Source organism: Pan troglodytes, chromosome 13 (assembly GCF_028858775.2).
Source record: "Pan troglodytes isolate AG18354 chromosome 13, NHGRI_mPanTro3-v2.0_pri, whole genome shotgun sequence".
Taxonomy (NCBI): Eukaryota; Metazoa; Chordata; class Mammalia; order Primates; family Hominidae; genus Pan; species Pan troglodytes.
The window spans coordinates 99,242,416-99,261,515 of record NC_072411.2 but is presented as its reverse complement, the minus strand read 5'-3'; the positions used below and the strand labels follow the sequence as shown (position 1 = coordinate 99,261,515).

Genomic DNA, 19,100 nt, shown 5'->3' with positions numbered 1-19,100 from the left:
AGGCAACCTACAGAATGGGAGAAAATTTTTGCAACCTACTCATCTGACAAAGGGCTAATATCCAGAATCTACAATGAACTCAAACAAATTTACCAGAAAAAAACAAACAACCCCATCAAAAAGTGGGCAAAGGATATGAACAGACACTTCTCAAAAGGAGACATTTATGCAGCCAAAAAACACATGAAAAAATGCTCATCATCACTGGCCATCAGAGAAATGCAAATCAAAACCACAATGAGATACCATCTCACACCAGTTAGAATGGCGATCATTAAAAAGTCAGGAAACAACAGGTGCTGGAGAGGATGTGGAGAAATAGGAAAACTTTTACATTGTTGGTGGGACTGTAAACTAGTTCAACCATTGTGGAAGTCAGTGTGGCGATTCCTCAAGGATCTAGAACTAGAAATACCATTTGACCCAGCCATCCCATTACTGGGCATATACCCAAAGGATTATAAATCATGCTGCTATAAAGACACATGTACACGTATGTTTATAGTGGCACTATTCACAATAGCAAAGACTTGGAACCGACCTAAATGTCCAACAACGATAGACTGGATTAAGAAAATGTGGCACATATACACCATGGAATACTATGCAGCCATAAAAAATGATGATTCATGTCCTTTGTAGGGACATGGATGAAACTGGAAACCATCCTTCTCAGCAAAATATCACAAGGACAAAAAACCAAACACCACATGTTCTCACTCATAGGTGGGAATTGAACAATGAGAACACATGGACACAGGAAGGGGAACATCACACACCGGGGACTGTTGTGGAGTGGGGGGAGTGGGGAGGATAGCATTAGGAGATATGCCTAATGCTAAATGATGAGTTAATGGGTGCAGCACACCAACATGGCACATGTATACATATGTAACAAACCTTCACGTTGTGCACATGTACCCTAAAACTTAAAGTATAATAATAATAAAATTTTAAAAATATTGTTTGGTTTAGGTCTCTGTTTCTAGGAAAAGTAGTCTTACCATTTTTCAGGCAAGGCCACTGATGAGTGATTTTGCTCAAGGTCATATAAGATAGTATAGCCTGTGTTCTTTATTGGACCACATTCTTTTCTTTCTTTCTTTTTTTTCCCCCCTCAAATTAACAGTCACACTCATGGGAATCCCACACAAATGTGAAACTCCTGAACCATATTCTTTTCAATGAGTTATAGCAAGTGACTCTATAGATGACCAAAAGGTGGTTATATGCCCCAGGAGATACATTAGCATTTTAGATAAAGTAAGAACCTAGAGAAGGCAGGCTCCCTCTACAGCAAGTCCTTCCTGCTGGGGCCTGGTCTTACTCATCATGGTGTCTCTAGTGCCAAGCTCAGCACCTGGCATGTTGGAGTCTGCGGCATATGCTTGTTGGCCGTTGAATTAGTGACTATGAGTTGGAGGACGACAGTTTAACAAAAAGGAGAAAAGATTTGAAAGTGAAGTTTTCTCAGGCAGCCTAAGGAGTGTTGGATCAGCTTAGATGCAGAAGGGAAAGAGATTATCTGCAGAAGTCTGGGAAATCATGGTGGGCTAGACAAGAGGAACCTAGATCGGGGGAGTTTAACAAGGACCTGTCTCAAAACTGGATTTTTAACTCCCATATCTTCCAAGTACCTTTGTTTTTGTTTCTTAGGTTTACAAAGTTATTCTTAAGGTTGAGTCTGTTGCTATGTTGTGTTCTTAGTGTTTAGCTCTGGGAGGGGGACACAGATATATATAAGTAAGCAGGAGCTACTCAGGGGAGGCCTCTGGTAGGAGCTGCAATGCTGGACTCAATGGCCCAAATTTGCATCCCTGGGTCTAGAGTCCTGGGACCATCCTGCTTTTCATGTTTACTCACCCAGTTCATTAATCTTCCTAGACAATAAAAACTTACATTATTGCCTTTGTAGGAGGACTGTGCTTAAGGCTGCTTTACCTAGTCTTTAAGAGCCTAGAAGGAAACTTGGCAATGTCTTTCTGTCTAGGCTGCAAGATTTGGTAGGTGGTTGAGACCTGAATAATGGAATCCCTGGCTTATTAGTTTTAGTGTGTTGGAAGTTCTTCAGAACTCCCAGAGCACTTCATGAATATCTACTCAGAGCAAGCATTACATTTCTATCCTACAGAAAGAGATACTGAAACAAAACAAGAAGACACATTTTGAAACACCATTTAGAAGAAAATGGAGCAATCACTGATCATTAGGGAAATGCCAGTCAAAACCACAAATGAGATACCACTTCATACTCATCAGGGTGACTATCCGAAAACCAGAAACAGCAAATCTTGGTGAGGATGTGGGGAAATTGAAGACCTTGTGCTTTGCTGTTGGGAATGTAAAATGGTGCAGCTGCCACGAAAAACCGTGTGGTGGTTTCTCAAAAAGTTATATATAGAAATACCATTTGATCTAGCAATCCTACGTCTGGGTATATATCCAAAAGAATTGAAAGCAGAGAGGTGAACAGATATTAGTACATTCCTGTTCATAGCAGCATTATCCACAATAACCAAAAGATGGAAACAACTCAAACGTCCAATGACGTATGAATTGATAAACAAAATGTGATATATGTGAATATTATTCAGCCTTAAAAAGGAAGGAAATTCTGGCCTAGTAAAGAATTCCCAAAGTAATCCCAGCACTTCAGGAGGCCAAGGTGGGTGGATCACTTGAGGTCAGGAGTTCGAGACCAGCCTGGCCAGCATGGTGAAACCTGTCTCTACTAAAAATACAAAAAAAAAAAAAAAAAAAAAAAGGATTAGCCGAGTGTGGCGGCACATGCCTGTAATCACAGCTACTTGGGAGGCTGAGGCAAGAGAACTGCTTGAACCTGGGGCAGTGGTTGCAGGGAGCCAAGATCGCACCACTGTACTCCAGCCTGGGTGACAGAGCAAGACTCCATCTCAAAAATAAATAAATGAATAAATAAATAAATAAAAATAAAAAATAAAAAGGAAGGGAATTCTGACACATGCTACAACATAGCTGAACTTGAAGATATTATGCTAAGTGAAATAAGCCAGATGCAAGAACAACTATTGTATGATTTTCATTTATATAAGGTACCTAGAGTAGTCAAATTCAGAGAGACAGAAAGTAGAATAGTTGTTACCAGGGATAAAGGGAGGAGGCAATGGGAAGTTATTGTTTAATTGGCACGGAGTTTCAGTATGGGATAGGGAAAAATTTCTGGAGATGAATGATGGTAATGGTTGTATAATAATGTGAATGTACTTAATCCCAGTGAACTGTACACTTAAAGATGGTTAAAATGGTAAATTAAAAAATTTTTATTTTTTGTGGGTACATAGTAGGTGTATATATTTGTGGGGTACATGAAATGTTTTGATACATGCATGCAATGTGAAATAAGTACCTCATGGAGAATGGGGTATCCATCCCCTCAAGCATTTATCCTTTGTGTTACAAACAATCCAATTATACTCTTTTAGTTATAAAATGGTAAATTTTATGTATACTTTACACAATAAAAAATTTGTGCAAAAATATTGAATTGTTTTAAGATACTAAATAAAAGAAAAAGGAACTGAAGAAAGTCATGATTGTTTTTTTCCCCGAAGTTTTATAATAATCACTAAAAAGCTGACTGTTACTGTCTGTTGATTCTTTTAATCAAGTAAAAAAAAAAAAAACTTCTATGTTTCTGTGTGCTTTTAATTTGTTTTTTAAAGAATACCTCTTAAAAACTACTGTCATACCAAACTGAACTGGTAAATATTTAGCTTTCCCAGGTGGGTCTACATGGTACTCACATTTGTCCAACTGACTTCCTTTGCAAAATGATCTGAAAGAGAGCTAATCACCTTTACTATAAAGAAATCCCACACAGTGATAGCTGCCACCTCCAAGAGAGTCCTGGAATCTGCTTAAGCTCAGGCACCTGAAATTTTAAACACTAAACCTGTGCAAGGAGAGTGCTTTCTTCTTGGGGATTGGATTGGTGTTTTCACCTATTCTTCCATTTTTTTTTTGAAGATGAGCTGCTTGTAGAGGTTTGGAGACATCAACTGACTTCTCTCTTTTCTGTACCTCCTGAGGCACCCAAAGCATGAACACAGTTTTTTTCTTCTTCCTCTCTCTTTATAGACTTGGTCTTTGATCTGTGATCTATGAGAAGGCTGAAGCCCCCTTACAGGACAGTTTACAATTTACTGGGAGTACATGGAAGTCCTGGACTAGGGTGATGTGGCTGCCTCCCATTGCACAGGAGCGATTAGCTTAGGATACGAGCTTCTTGACTTGTTTATACACAGAGCCTTACATCCTCCCCTTTTGTATGCCATTTTCTGAAACACCAAGGCCTTTGTTTTAAATCTATTCTAAGGGGGATTAATGTATTTGTATATACATGAAGCCTTCTTGGGAAAGAATCTTAGAAGTGTATTTTTTAAAAATTCAAGCCTGAAAAGTAGATGTTTAACTTCAGGTTCATGACATATTTTTTTTCCTGTTCATCTGTCTCAATTTGATTTATTTCCTGGTGTAAAGACAAATGCACTTTGGTTTTGTTACTTTGATGTAGATAACTTGTGTTCAAGTTGTCTTTTGGCTCTGTGTGCTTACATTTACTTTTTATAAAGCCGTTGGTATATGGAGAACATCTAAATTTTGGAGCATTAAAGTTGAAAGGCCTTTCAAAGACACATAGTCAGAAACACATCATAGAACAGCAGGAATCTTTTGTACTCATGCTCCTGACAGTTAGGGATCTAGTTTTAACTGTTGTCAAGTTTAGACACCTAGTGATTTAGAAATGAGCCTGGTCCACTGTTGGACAGTCACTAGAAACTAGTTCATTATCTGAAATCTTTCCCTTTTTAATTGCTTAGGTCTTAGTGTTCTGCCATCTAGAGCATTAAATGAAAATGGTTTGAATCCAATGATATATAAGCTTTGAAAAGAGGCTCAAATTACAGATCAATCACACATTTTCTCACAAACCACATATACAAAAGACAGCCCCTGTTAAGAAAGTATAAATTCAGAGTATCTTAAGAATCCCCTCCAAACAATTTTCTAAAGTTAGACCAGATAGATTAAGATTCCTTATTTTTAAACTGCACCCAGGCATTACGCTTTTCAAAGGCTCCTGCAATGTACAGCACAGATGCGTGATTAAACATTTCTTTATTTGGTGAACGTCTTACATGAAGCACAGGGTCCTTCCTGCTCTGGCTTTCATTATCTGACTCCAGGAGCGTCGTTGCCTTTGTCAGGGCTCCAGCCCTACTGGCTCTGGCTGACTTGTCCTGGCCGCTGTGTAGCTGCCTTCGATGGGGCAGCCTGGCTGGGGAAACCCAGGGGGCCGCCTCTTACCACACTGTCAGTGGCAACAGCAAAGCATGTAACAGCCTAGAAAAAAGGAAGTTCACAGGCAGGCCTGTAGTTCTTCTTTTGTTTTGGGGCCATAACTTACAATTTACAGATTCTCAATTCCAAAACTATGATGTTTAATGCAAGTCATGTTAGGTTTATTCCTTCTTGCTAGAAAAGAAGGGATACCTAGCTTATATCCAAATAGGAGCTTGCACGGTTGTTAATTTGGTTTTTCTTTCAGAGTTGGGGTGTGCCCACAGCAAGTGATTTACCTCTTGGTGAATAAGGCCCCAGGCTGCTCTATTGTGCCTGCCTTTTTTTGTCACTTAGCTTGTGTTTCTCACATGAGTGTTCTGTGTATGCTGAGGTGACTACTCAGGAAGCTGAGCTTCCAAATGATGGGAGCCCAGCCCCAGGAAGCATAACCCCATAGACAGGGCTCTGTGAGGAACAGGCAGCAATCCCATCCTACCTCTGGTGTCTGCTTCTCTCTGAGTGTCTTCTTCATTCCTTCCTTTTCTAAAGACCGCCTTTCCAACTTCTTGGACCATAGTTGTGGAACATATGGCTACAGGTTCAGCCAAAGAGAGACTGACGCTCACTCTTCATCTCCTTCTCACATTCTCTGGACAGGGAATCTCCTTGGCTGCCCTGAGCTGAATACTTCTCTGGTTCAGTTAACTATTGCCTTGGGCCTCAGGGCAACACCTTGGACAAATAACTCTTAGGAACTTGATTTGTAGATGTGTTTCACGGATGGAAGGGGAGCATTTTGGAAAAGGCAGTTAATCTGATAGGTGTGCACCCCTCTGGCGACATGATGAAGTGCCACAGTACAACTAGTACATACGCCTAGAGTATCAATTTCCCCCTTAGTTTTAGAAGAAACATGATTTTGATGTTAAAGCAAATATATATATGTGTGTGTGTGTGTGTGTATGTATGTATGTGTGTCTATACACACGTATACACACACAGTAAGGTGGAACATACTCCTACAGTATCAATTTCCCCCCTACTTTTAGAAGAAACATGATTTTAATATTAAAGCAATATATATATATGTGTGTGTGTGTGTGTGTATGTATGTATGTGTGTCTATACACATATACACACACACTAAGGTAGAACATTTGCAAGAATTTTAAAGATAACCATAAGGGAGAGTAATTAATTTTGTATTTAAGAGATGCTCCTCCGCTGTTAGGACACTTTGGTAGGATAGTTCAGAAAGTACTGACATTTCTGGCCAATTACAGGCTGGAGTTGGAAGTTTTTTTGTTTTTGTATTTTTTTAAGATGGAGCCTTGCTCTATTGCTCAGGCTGGAGTGTAGTGGCGCTTTCTCAGCTCACTGCAGCCTCCGCCTCCCAGGTTCTCCTGCCTCAGTCTCCCGAGCAGCTGGGATTACAGGCACCCACCGCCATGCCCGGCTAATTTTTGTATTTTTAGTAGAGATAGGGTTTCGCCATGTTGGTCAGGCTGGTCTCAAACTCCTGACCTCAGGTGATCTGCCCGCCTTGGCCTCCCAAAGTGCTGGGATTATAGGTGTGAGCCACCGTGCCTGGTCTTGGAGTTGGAAGTTTAGCATGATACCATGTTGAGTTATTGAGTATTTTTCTTGTTTTAGTTACGTGAGGCCAGAAGATTCACTGCTTGTGTATTACAGAATTGTGTACAGAATACTCCCATTGTGGGTGGCTGGGCTAAGAAACATTAGTGTAATCTTTCAAGAACCCTGTGCGGATTATGAGTGTGTTTCTGGAATAAGGCAGAATAATGAGATTTAGCCAGTGTTGGAGGCATCAGTGAGCTTGTAAATAGTTAACTCTTTCACTTGCAGCCCACATAGAGTTGCCTGTCTGTATCTCCTCATAGCCCACTTCACATAGTATGACTTTGTTTTTCTGGGCCACAGAAAGAAGACAAAACTAACTGCAGAGCTTTCTCTTTACTTAGGTGAGATTCCAGCAGAAGTACTTTTCTGTGATTTAAACACCTACATGGGAATATCTTGGAGAGTTAGGAAAGAATTGACATATGGAGATGTCTACATTAATATCTTTCTGGTCTCAAGTTCTTACAGGTTTCTTTTTATATGTATATTCTACATATATATGCAATAAATATATATAGCATAATTCATATTAGTAGAATAATGCAGAAATCAACATTATTGAAGACATTATTAAACCACCTACTATTTTTATTGACGTATGTGGAATATGTACGTGTGTGTGTGTGTGTGTAGATAATATATAGCAGTAGGATAATGTGGACATTGACATTATTGAATACATTAATAAACTATCCACTATGTTTATTGATATCCTAGAATAAGATTCTAATAATCTTAATAACTGAGATAATGTCAGTCTCCTAACTGACAGTGAGAAGAATTCAAAAGCCATCAGTAGATAAATTGGGAATGCCACCAGGTTTTTTAATGACCCCCTTTTAATTTTCCCTGAAGTATAAAAATCATTTCCTCAAGACGTTAAAGAAAAGCTTGAAAAAATAAAATTACTCATGGTTGTACCATCGTTATACAGGAGCTGTTTTTTTGACTTTTATTTTTCTGAATAAACAAACAAAACCACTATCACAGCAACAAAATCTTTGTAATAGGACTAAGAATTCCTGAATACTTCAGGGAACATCCTGAGGATAAATTAGACTTATGAGTATTGATAGTGGATGCCACGTGATCTGTGCCTACAGTCAGCTTACAAAGAGCTTTTAAAGCAGTCAGGTACTATAAAAAGTCAAAAATATTTGTTTCTGGCCTCTACTCTTTTTTAGGTAAAGGATTAATTAAGGGTGTAAATTATCTTTCAGAAACTCTTTTCAAAGCACTGCAAGAGTAAATACAGGTCTTTTGCCTAGCAGCATTTAAAAATCAATATAAATATTAGTCTTATGGTTCTTATAAAGATTTAGTTTAAAAAGAGAATTTTGCAGCTAAAATATTTGAACACTTGGGGAATATTTAAAAAATATAGTGGCTTATGCCTGGCTTGAGACAGGCTGAGGTGGGCGGATCATGAGGTCAGGAGATCAAGACTATCCTGGTTATACACGGTGAAACCCCGTCTCTACTAAAAATGCAAAAAATTAGCCGGGCTTGGTGGTGGGCGCCTGTAGTCCCAGCTATTCGGGAGGCTGAGGCAGGAGAATGGCGTGAACCCGGGAGGCGGAGCTTGCAGTGAGCCGAGATCGCGCTACTGTGCTCCAGCCTGGGCGACAGAGACTCCGACTCCGTCTAAAAAAAAAAAAAAAAAATTACATATATATATATATATTCAGGATGCAACCCTAAGGATTTTGATTTGTTAGACCTTTGGCGGGGCGGGGCGGGTAGTGGGGAGCAGGAATCTGTATTTTAAGTTTCTCTTAGGGATTCTGGTTTGGGAAAAAATATTTAGGTAACAGAAATAGATAACAGGCAGAGTGGTGGAGTCCAAAAGTGTTTGTATACCAATGCCTGTTCTTTTTTTTGCTGAAAGATTAAATAGTTTTAGTGTATGTGTTATTTTAAGGAGTTTTTTTCCTATTTAAGCAAAACAAAATCTGAAGATACTGCTTTATTCCCCCTCTGATTTTGTACTTAGCAATTTTAGGATAAAGACACAAAAGATATTTTATCATGGCTATTATTCCCATACTGAAAGAATAATTCTTCATTTAGAGAGTGTAGTTGCTTATGAAAACAAGGACTGATGCATAAACGTTAATATTACTCTTAGAATTTTCAAATATAGCAGCCCTAGTATGTCTTTTGAAGAAAAAAACTAAGTAGTGGAAACCTTCGTTTTCATATTTTTATAGCTAAGATTGACATTTATGCCTCAGTTGTTGAAATTTAGGAGGTTGAAGAAACAAGCTGGAATTTGGGTCCGCCCAAGTGTAAGTCTAGACGAACCAGTCATTCAGTCTGCATTCAGTTTGCAGAAATAAAATTAAGCCAACTTTGTTTTGAAATATGTGAATCACAACAGCACCAAGATCCAGAAAGATTAATGGGCAAAGAGTAAGAACAGATTTTTCACAGGAGGAAATACTTGCAAGCATGCCTATAGAAAAACACTCCACTCCAAATCAAAGAAATGGAAGGAAGAAAATAATGAGAAACCATTTTATGGCTATTAAACTAATATAAATATAAATAAAACAAAGCTGATGTGATATCAGAAAACGAGTATATTCTTACATTTCTGGCAGCAATGTTAATTAGTTCAGTTCTTTTGGAGAACACATTAGCAGTGGATGTAAGAAGTCACACAATTGTCCAGACTCTTTGACCTAGTAACCCACTCCCTGGAATTTATTCTAAAGGAAAAAAAAGCTGTAAGAACAAAGATATTTATTGTGCTGTTATTTCTGATGATGATAAATGAGAAAGAATTTGGATAGACAACAACAGACAAATAAAATATGGAATGTTTTTAAGCTACTCAGAAACATATTCGGAAAGACAGTGTAAACCAATAAAAAGGTTGGAAAAAAGCATAGTAAAATGTAAATATGTGTATTATAATAAAATATATAAAAGACCTATCAAGAAATAAACATCTTTGTTATGGTTTTAGCAATATATGTGAATTTAAAAAACATTTAAAAATATATTGGTAATAAATAAAATAAATTTTAAAAGAAAAAGTATAAAGCTTGTTAACAAGAGTTTTTCTTCTTAGCATAATGCAGTGAAGATGGGTGAAGAGAGATGTGTTTCATCTGAAATTTGAAGGGCTTTACAACTCTTCTCCTTTAACTAACTTACCATCCTTTAACTAACTTACCACCCAAAATGAATTCTGTAGCCTTTTTCACCTGTCTTTTCTGCTTCTACATTTTTGCAGTTACCCACGTAAATTCTTAGCTGGCTCTGGGGTCAGACTGTCTGGATTTAAATCCTATTTCTACCACTTATCTGGGTGTAGACCTTGGAGAAACTGTATCACTACTCTGTGCCTCAGTTTCCTCATCTGAGAAATAGAGATAATAATGGCCTCTAGCTAGTGAGAATTAAATGAGAGAATGCACATAAGGTGTATAGTAAGGTGCCTGGTACTAGATGTGCTCAACAATATAAACTATTATTCCTCACCTACATTTGGGAGGCACTCTTAACTGCCCATCACACTTTCTTCCTTGCTAACAGACCACAGTTTTATTCAGGCATTCAGCTGCGGTGTGGCCAGCCTCAGGGGATGAATGAATGAAGGCTTCTCTGCTAGTGGCAGTCCTATTCCCATTTGCCACGAGTTGGTTGGAAGTGAGCATGTGCCTTTGTTCTGGTCTATGAGACTTCATGGAAGTCAACTGGGGTCTTCTGGGAAAGATATTCCTCCCTTATAAGAAACAGGTGCAGGGAGATATGTACCCATTACCTCTCCCTGGCCCCAGCTTTCCTGCTTTGGACATCCTTGTGTGATGATGTGTTGTTACTGCAGCTATCTTGCAATCACAAGGAGATGGCTGCCAACAACCAAGGCTGGCAGAGCAAGAAGATGGTCAGAGCCTGGACCTACGATGACATCACCAAGCCACTGAACTACCTGGTCACTGACCTACTGAGCCTAGGACCACCTACCTCTAGAGATTTTGTTAAGAGAGATAAATCAAATGTCCAAATTGCTTAAGCAAATTTTAGTTGGCTATTCTGTTATTTGCAGTTGAAAACACCCTGCCTGATAAGACTGTCATTGTCTAATGCAATTTTAAAATTATGCCACCACAAAGAATTTCATGAGTAGATTATGATTTCTGGAATAAGTCAGCACTCTTCTATTAGCCTTTCACTTTCCATGTTAAGATTTTCATTACATGCTTTTAAATTTTAATCTTAATAACTGTCTTATATATTTTAAACCTAGACGCTTCTTTGAAAACTACTTTGATAATGAAAGTAAAATGTAGATGGACTTTTTTGCTTTAATTATCAACATGATAAATATTCTCAAAATAAATGCTGTAATGAAAGACATTTTGGTGAGAGTGAATGTAAACCTATAACTCTACATTGAGGATCCTCCTGCAGCTGTGATAGGATTATGGCTTAAATATTTTGAATTTCTGTTTAAAAATAAACTTTAGTGCAGCTGATGAGGAGATTATGTGTTTTATTGAGTGTGTTTGCTGAAATTACATCTCTAAAATAAATAAGATGTTGTGTATTTTCTTGTCTGTGTTACAAAAACTTTTTGCTTCCCAGTGTACTGTTTGAATAAAAGTATGTTGGAGGCCACCACATTCTCCCACATGTAGAGCAAAACTGGGAAGCTCTTCCTCTTTGATAATACCGATCTTGCCCTATTTCAAGAAGGTTTAGTGACTTGATAAAAATTACTTGTCAAATGTGTTTTCTAGTGGGATTTTCTTTTAAAAATTTCTTTTTTTATTTCTGTACATTTTTTGAGACAAGGTCTCACTCTGTTGCCCAGGCTGGAGTGCAGTGGCACAATCATAGCTTGCTCTGGCCTGGAATTCCTGGGCTCAAGCGATCCTCCAGCCTCAGCCTCCCAAGTAGTTGGGTCTTCAGGTGCGCACCACCATGCTCAGCTAATTACTGTATTTTTTTTGTAGAGATGGGGTCTCACTGTGTTTCCCAGGCTGGTCACAAACTCCTGGCCTCAAGCCATCTTCCCATCTCAGCCTTCAAAGTGTGGGATTACAGGTATGAGCCACCTCACTCGGCCAGCTAGTGGGATTTTCATAACCAAGATCAGCTGTATACCACACTTTTCTTATATATTACAGAATTTTCAAGAGCCTTTCTTCATGCATAGCTAAAACTATTAGTTCTCCCTAAACAAAACTTTTACTCAATTCCAGCACCCCCACCATCACCACTTCCTGAACTACATATACTTCAGTATCTCCTGCCACATGGACACCGCATGCTACCCCTGCTTTGACTTCCTCCCCCTCGTCTCCCCAGAGAGCCTCCTATGTTTGCAGCAAGGATTAGTTCCCACAGCAGTCCTCCATAGCAAGTTGGTCCCTGCATTAGACAGAGTTCTCCACAGATACAGAACCAATAGGAGCTATATCTATGTCTCTATGTCTTTCTCCTCTCTCTCTCAATCTCTCTCTTTCTATATAGATATATATATATACACATACACACACATATACATATATGTATAATATATATAAGTATATATTTATAAGGAATCAACTTACATGATCACGGAGGAACTATAAGGAATATATATATATAATTTTTTTAATTGTAAGGAACTGGCTCACATGATCATGGAGGCTAGGAAATCTCAAATCTGTAGTGTGGGCCAGCAGGCTCTAGTCCCCAGAGAGCTGATGATGCTGTTCCACTCCCAAGGCAGTCTGCTGGAGAAGTCCGTCTTGCTTGGGATGGCCAGTCTTTTTTTTTCTATTCAGGCCTTTAACTGATTGGATGAGTCTCACCGACCTTATAAAGGGCAACCTGTTTCACCCAAAGTTCATTCATTTAAATTTAATCTTATCCAGAACCCCTCTCCAATTTGACACATAAAGTGAACCAGGTTAAAGATAATTGCGTTTTGCACTCTGTCCCTGCAGCAGCAGCAGGCAGGCAGCCAGGAGGGACAAGTGTGGATATGGCTACTTTCTTTTTCTCTGCTTCTGTGCTGCTTGGGTAGTTTTTTGGGGTGGAGGGTGGAGGTGGGAAGGGGAATGATGAGGAGGGAGGCCGTGTCCCTAGTGATTAGTTGCTGCACACACTTGTTGGAGTGAGTGTCTTTAAGTCCAACGGGGAGCCCTGTCCCCAGCCATTTCCCGCTTCACCTTGGGCTCCTCCATTCCTCAGCCAGCCTAGTTTGGACTCTTGGTCTGAACTGAGCAGAACTTTCCTCTATCATGACAGAGTCTGTATGTGTGGGGAAGAGACTGTAGAAAGTGACCACTCTTCACAGCTGGGACCCTTGGGCCTGATTTGGAGAGAGCCTTGGGTTCTTGTCTTGCCTCCATTGTGTGGTTTTGGGTGTTCCCATCATCTTTAAACCTCAGTTTCCTCATCAGCCAAATGGGAATAATATGGCCTCAGTCCATTGCTATGGGAATTATGTGAGAAGTTTTGTGTAAATGATTTGTGTCCTCTCATGCACGATACAAATTAAGTTTGGGTTTTGATTTTATCCCACTTCTTGCCACTGGACAAAGCCTAATTTATATAGAAGAATTGGTTTTGCTCTCTAAGTACCCAGGACTTCTGTCGATGTGATTTCCCTATGACAGGGTTGCTAAATTTTCTTTCAGGGAACAAAAGGGTACATTGTAAGGAATCTGTTTCCTGGACTGGGAAGCCATATTTCAGCAACCTATGCCCAGCTACCCCACCCAATGTGACTTGTTACACATCTGGGATGCAGATCTGTTAGCGCTGCCTTGCTTGGAAGCCCTTACTGACAGTGAGCAGATGAATAATTAACCTAATAAGTTCTCGTGCGATCTCTTTGCTGCCTGGCGTCATGTTCAGAGATGAGACTTCCTGAGCAGAAGCTGAAACAATTTTTTTCTATGACATTGCAAATAAGGACCATGCTTGAATGAAATAAAAACTGACTGCTCGTTCATTAGCCTGGACATTCATTCAGTCAACCCATATTAACCACATGGACAGCATCACCCTAGATAGTAAGGAAGGAACAAAGGGGAAGAAAGAGAAACGAGACTGGAAAGATACAGAGATACCTGGTTGCCAGGCTCGAGTGTTTGGATTTTATTTTGTTGACATTAGAACATGGGGAGTGTGAGTATTGGGCTTGAAGTTGGGTCACCTGGGTTCCAATTCTGGCTCTGCTGCTTCCTTGCTGTGTCATCTTGGGTAAGTTGCCAACCATGCTGTACCTCAGTTTCCTCATCTCTAAAATGGAAAGAACAATAATATTGTATGTACCTCATAGTGTTATAGTGAGGATGAAATGAGGGAATGCATGAACGTCACTCCGAGTAGTGACTGATCCTGGGGAATGACTGTAGGTGTTTTAAGTGTAGAAAATGTGTGTCAGGAAGATAAATCTAGCAGCAACACAGGGTAAGGTGGCTACAATGGGAAAAGATTGCATAGGGGGTTGGGAAGACTGTTGAGTGTAAGTGAGATGGTTGGCAGCATCAGGGACCTGGGAATTCAAGGTCCCATTGTAGGGATGGCTGGGCAGAATGATTTAAGAATCCAGGGGTTATGGGGCTGGGTGAGGTGGCTCATGCCTGTAATCCCAGTGCTTTGGGAGGCTGAGGCAGGATGATTTGCTTGAGGTCAGGAGTTCAAGACCAGCCTGGGCAACACAGCGAAACCCCATCTCTAAAAAAAAAAAAAAAAAAAAAAAAAAAAATCCAGATGTAGTGGTACATACTTGTAGTCCTAGCTACATGGGAGGCTGAGACGGGAGTATCGCTTGAGCCCAGGAATTCCAGGCTGCAGTGAGCTATGTTGCTGCCATTGTACTCCAGCCTGGGTGACAGAGTGAGATCACTGTCTAAATAAATAAATAAAATAAATAAAAATAAAAATCTAGGAGTTAGGTAGGCAGGGCACAGTCATTCATGGGATTATAGGAGGACTCTCCTCTGTCACCCCATGTCTTCCTTACATTTCATTCTTCAAAGCCTGGTCTTCATCAGGACTCATGTGGCCATGTTGTGCTCATGTCTCTGATGTCATTTTCTGGTTTGGGGACACAGCAGGTCATTAGGGATGAAGCACTGGGATAGAGTTCAACTGCTTATTCACCCCTCCCTTTTCCTGTTTTCTGTTTTCTACTCTCAATTTGGTAAAAGGGTTTACATGATAGCTGAGAACTGTATTAGGGAATATATTTTATTTCTCTTCCTTCTTAGTTTTTGGAATGTTTCTGAAAGAATTTAGGTTGAGCTTTTATTTGATCAGTCTTGATTCACTTTCCTGGCCTTCTAATTTTCCCTAAATGCGAGAGGTTTTAGAGTAATAGAGTAATACATACAGATAAGGAATGTGGCCTCATGGTAATTCCGTGGGACAGGCAGTTTGTACCACTGTTAGGAAAAATAACCCTACAAACAGCTTTGCTGTTAAGTTTCTCCCTTCCCCTTTAGGTGAGAAAAAACTATAGCAAATGGCCTTTTTATTATGTAAGGTAAATGAGTACCCTCAATTTTATCTGCTTTGTAAATCAGAATGTTCATATGTTTTCTTAAACTAAGTTGAGTATGTATACTGCTGTCCCTTGGTATCCATGGGGGATTGGTTCCAGGACTATTGTAGATATCCAAATCCAGGGATGCTCAAGTCCCTGACATAAAATGGTGTAGTATTTGCACATAACCTATGTACTTTCTCCCATATACTGTAAATCATCTCTAGATTGCTTATAATACCTAATACAATGTAAATGCTATGTAAACCGTTGTTATACTATATCTTTTTATTTGTATTATTATTATTATTGAGATGGAGTCTTGCTCTGTTGCCCAGGCTGGAGTGCAGTGGCACAATCTCGGCTCACTGCAATCTTCACCTCCTGGGTTCAAGTGATTCTCCTCTCTCAGCCTCCCCAGGAGCTGGGATTACAGGACTGCACCACCATTCCTGGCTAATTTTTGTATTTTTAGTAGAGATGGGTCTTACCATGTTGGCCAGGTTGGTCTCAAAATCCGGACCCACCTTGGCCTCCCAAAGTGCTGGATTTACAGGCATGAGCCACCACACCCGGCCTTTATTATTGTATTATTATTTTTTATTTTTTTCCCTAAATATTTTAGATTTGCGGCTGGTTGAATTAAACCAATGGCAGATGCAGAACCCATCATATGGAGGGCCAACTCTAAATTCAAAATTGGCTACCCACAGGGTCACCCACTTACACACATGCTTTTACTATGTATGGAATATGATAGGTCATTTTGCTAGAACACGGAGATACATAGCTAAACAGAAAATTAGCATCACTGCTTGAGATGTAGAGTCAGCTCTCTTTAAAAGATTGTCAAACCACAGCCTGGCATTAGTTAGATTTGATAGGGTAGAAGGTGAATAATCGTAAGCTGAGCTGTCTTTGTAAATGTTGTGATTTTTCCCATCTTCCATTTTTCTATCTCCCCTGCAACAGTTTCAACTGGTAGATGAGTTCTGACACATGAAACACATGGTATTTTGTACCAATTCTATCCCAACATGTGGTTGGTGACCATAAATAGACATGATATTAGCAAATAATATTAGGAACACTGTAAATGGATGTTTGGGTGATCATTCAGAAAGACAGGAAGGTAAACAAAAAATACTGCCTGCTGCTTATATACTGACCAGTCTGGAGGCTGATGACACATTCTTCTTTGCTAAATTAATAAGAAGGTGGGAAGTGGCTTTCTTCTATTGCCATTGTATTCTGTGATGCACAAATTTAACTCAATTTTCCCATTACACTATACGTAGTTGCTTAATAGAGTCTTGTCCAAGCATTTAAAAAATCACTGTACCTTTTGTGTTGCTGCTGACATGAGCTATTAAGAAAGTTGAAACTTTAGTAGCAGCTGCTTCCTCTGCCAGTTATAGCTACCTAAGTTGGGTTGAATTTCTTTGTGCTTTGAGATGGGTCTCCCAGTTGTGAGGAGTATTTGGTTTTGATACTTTTGTTTTGGATGACAGCGATGAGTGTTCGCTAACTTTTATCCATATGTCATCTTATGTTTGCATTCCTGGGTGGAAGAATAATAGTTCAATGTCTATTCATAATACTATACGATTTCTTAACTCCCCTGATTGGAGCCCACACATATGTCCTATGTCCTTCCTTGCTATGGTTTGAATGTTTGAATGTTTGTGTCCCCACCAAAATTCGTATGTTGAAACTTAATCCCCAGTGTGATCATGTTAGGAGGTGGAGCCTTTGGGAGTGATTAGGTCATGAAGGCTCAGGCCTCATGAATGGGATTTGTGCCCTTATGAAAGAGGCCCAAGGGAGCTTGTTTGCCCCCTCTGCCACATGAGGGCACAGCAAGAAGGTGCCATCCGTGAGGAACAGGCCTTCACCAGATATCAAATCTGCTGGCACCTTGATCTTGGACTCGCCAGTCTCCAGAACTGTGAGCAATAAATCTCTGTTGTTTATAAGTTAACCTTATATCCAGTCTAAGGTATTTTGTTATAGCAACTCAAGTGGACTAAGATAGTCCTCTGCAGGTTTTCTGAGTTTTCAGTTATATTTTAATTATGTTAGTTTTAGGAAGGCCCAACTAACTTGAATTTATTAGCATGGATTCAGTTAACACATACAAAATGTAGAGTTCAGGCCCAAGTTTCTCTTTAAGACATTTTTTTTTTTTGTCCTAAAGCTGTATTCCTGTGACATTGGATTCCTTGTTTCTTAGGATCTTTAAGGGTTTTATTTATTTTATTTTTTTTAAGTCTTTCTTCCTGCTGTTGGCTGGAATAGTGACTTCTTAAGACATTCAGCAGTATGAACTAGAAACATATTACATATGCAGTCACCATATGTGTATAGTAAATGCTTCAAAATGTTGGACTTTGTTTTGTTTTGATTTGATTCATGGAAACTCCTCTAAATAAAGAGCTTTTCTAATATTATTCTGTGTATCTACTGCAATCATTAGAGCACTTGCTCAGTGAAATTGGAGGAAATCTCAACACTTTCTAGAAACTGAGTTCCAACAGAGCTGTAATTAGGCAGGGCAACATAATTTTCCTAAGCGATTAAGTTGCTAGTCACAAAATGTGATCTCTTTATCCAGGTCTGGAAGCAAAGGAACTTGTGCCTATTTGTGGCCCTTACATCTGGTTGTGGTTAGCCTAGCGGACTGACAGGTCTGACAGTTGAGCTTTTCCTGACTTAATTCCCCTGTTTCTCCCCTTTAGGCTGTAGAGAGATGACTCTGAGACTTTCTGGTCTCATCTTGAGTGTTGAGGCCCAGGTAAATAAAAGCATGTCCTTTGCCTCTCTTGATAGGTGAGTCAAGTCCCAACTCTCCTAGACTAGAGTGTCCTGTTAACCATTCTTGACTTTCGTCTCATCTGGAAAGACGGGGACCATTCCAGCATTGCCTAAGAATATTCCATAGGGGGAACAGCCTGGTAAGGTTAGAAGATGAGCCTTTTTTTTAAGGTGAACCTAGAGAAGTGGCCATACCAGTTTAATCTAGTCATTGTGGTTATAATTGGGGATAGAAATGTTTTAGCAAGAAAGTGGTTTGTAGGTTGGCTGGAGATGGACTTTGATGTCTGGCTCCTCCTGTCTCTTTTGAGAAACCTGGTATAACTGGAAATGTAGGGAGCCTTAGGATCAAGCATATTGAACGTGGTTTTCCTTTGGCCAGAATTAAAATTTGATTTTGCTTTTCTAGATTGTCCAAGTTGCTGTGATTATCAAACTGAAATGAAGTACCATTATATTATAAAATACCATTATATTATAAAATATTTGCTACATAGATCTGTTATAACTTTTCTGTACTGTTTATCAATTAGTAAATGGTATTAAATTTATTTAATCAGCTACTAAAATAAACTAGTCATGAAGAAGGACCTGTTTTCATTGAATTTTTCAATAATAGTGCATTTCCTGGCACATAAAAGGCATTCAATAAATTGATGAAATAATAAGTAATAAAGTTTAACAAGGATCTACTGATAAAGTTTTACTTATAATGCACCCTAGCAAGTTTTTATATATAGAGTATTTTATAAAAGATTAATCAAGACATTAAACCTAAAGGGAGATTTTTTAAAATGGTTTGGGAAGAAAAGCACAGTAATATGTA

The 19,100-nt window shown here is 39.2% G+C and overlaps 1 protein-coding gene across 18 annotated transcripts in view; it reads left to right on the top strand.

Moving 5' to 3' along the window:
• The window catches only part of ANKRD44 (ankyrin repeat domain 44), a 351,835-nt gene that overhangs the window by 49,913 nt on the left and 282,822 nt on the right, over nt 1-19,100 (top strand). For 3 of the 18 annotated variants that reach the window (XM_063791428.1, XM_054679185.2, XM_063791426.1), the window contains exon 2: nt 11,931-12,021. The exons of the other annotated variants lie outside the window; for them this stretch is intronic. The gene's annotated coding sequence lies outside the window, so the exon portion shown is untranslated. The remainder of the gene's footprint in view (nt 1-11,930; nt 12,022-19,100) is intronic. 18 annotated transcript variants of the gene reach the window in all.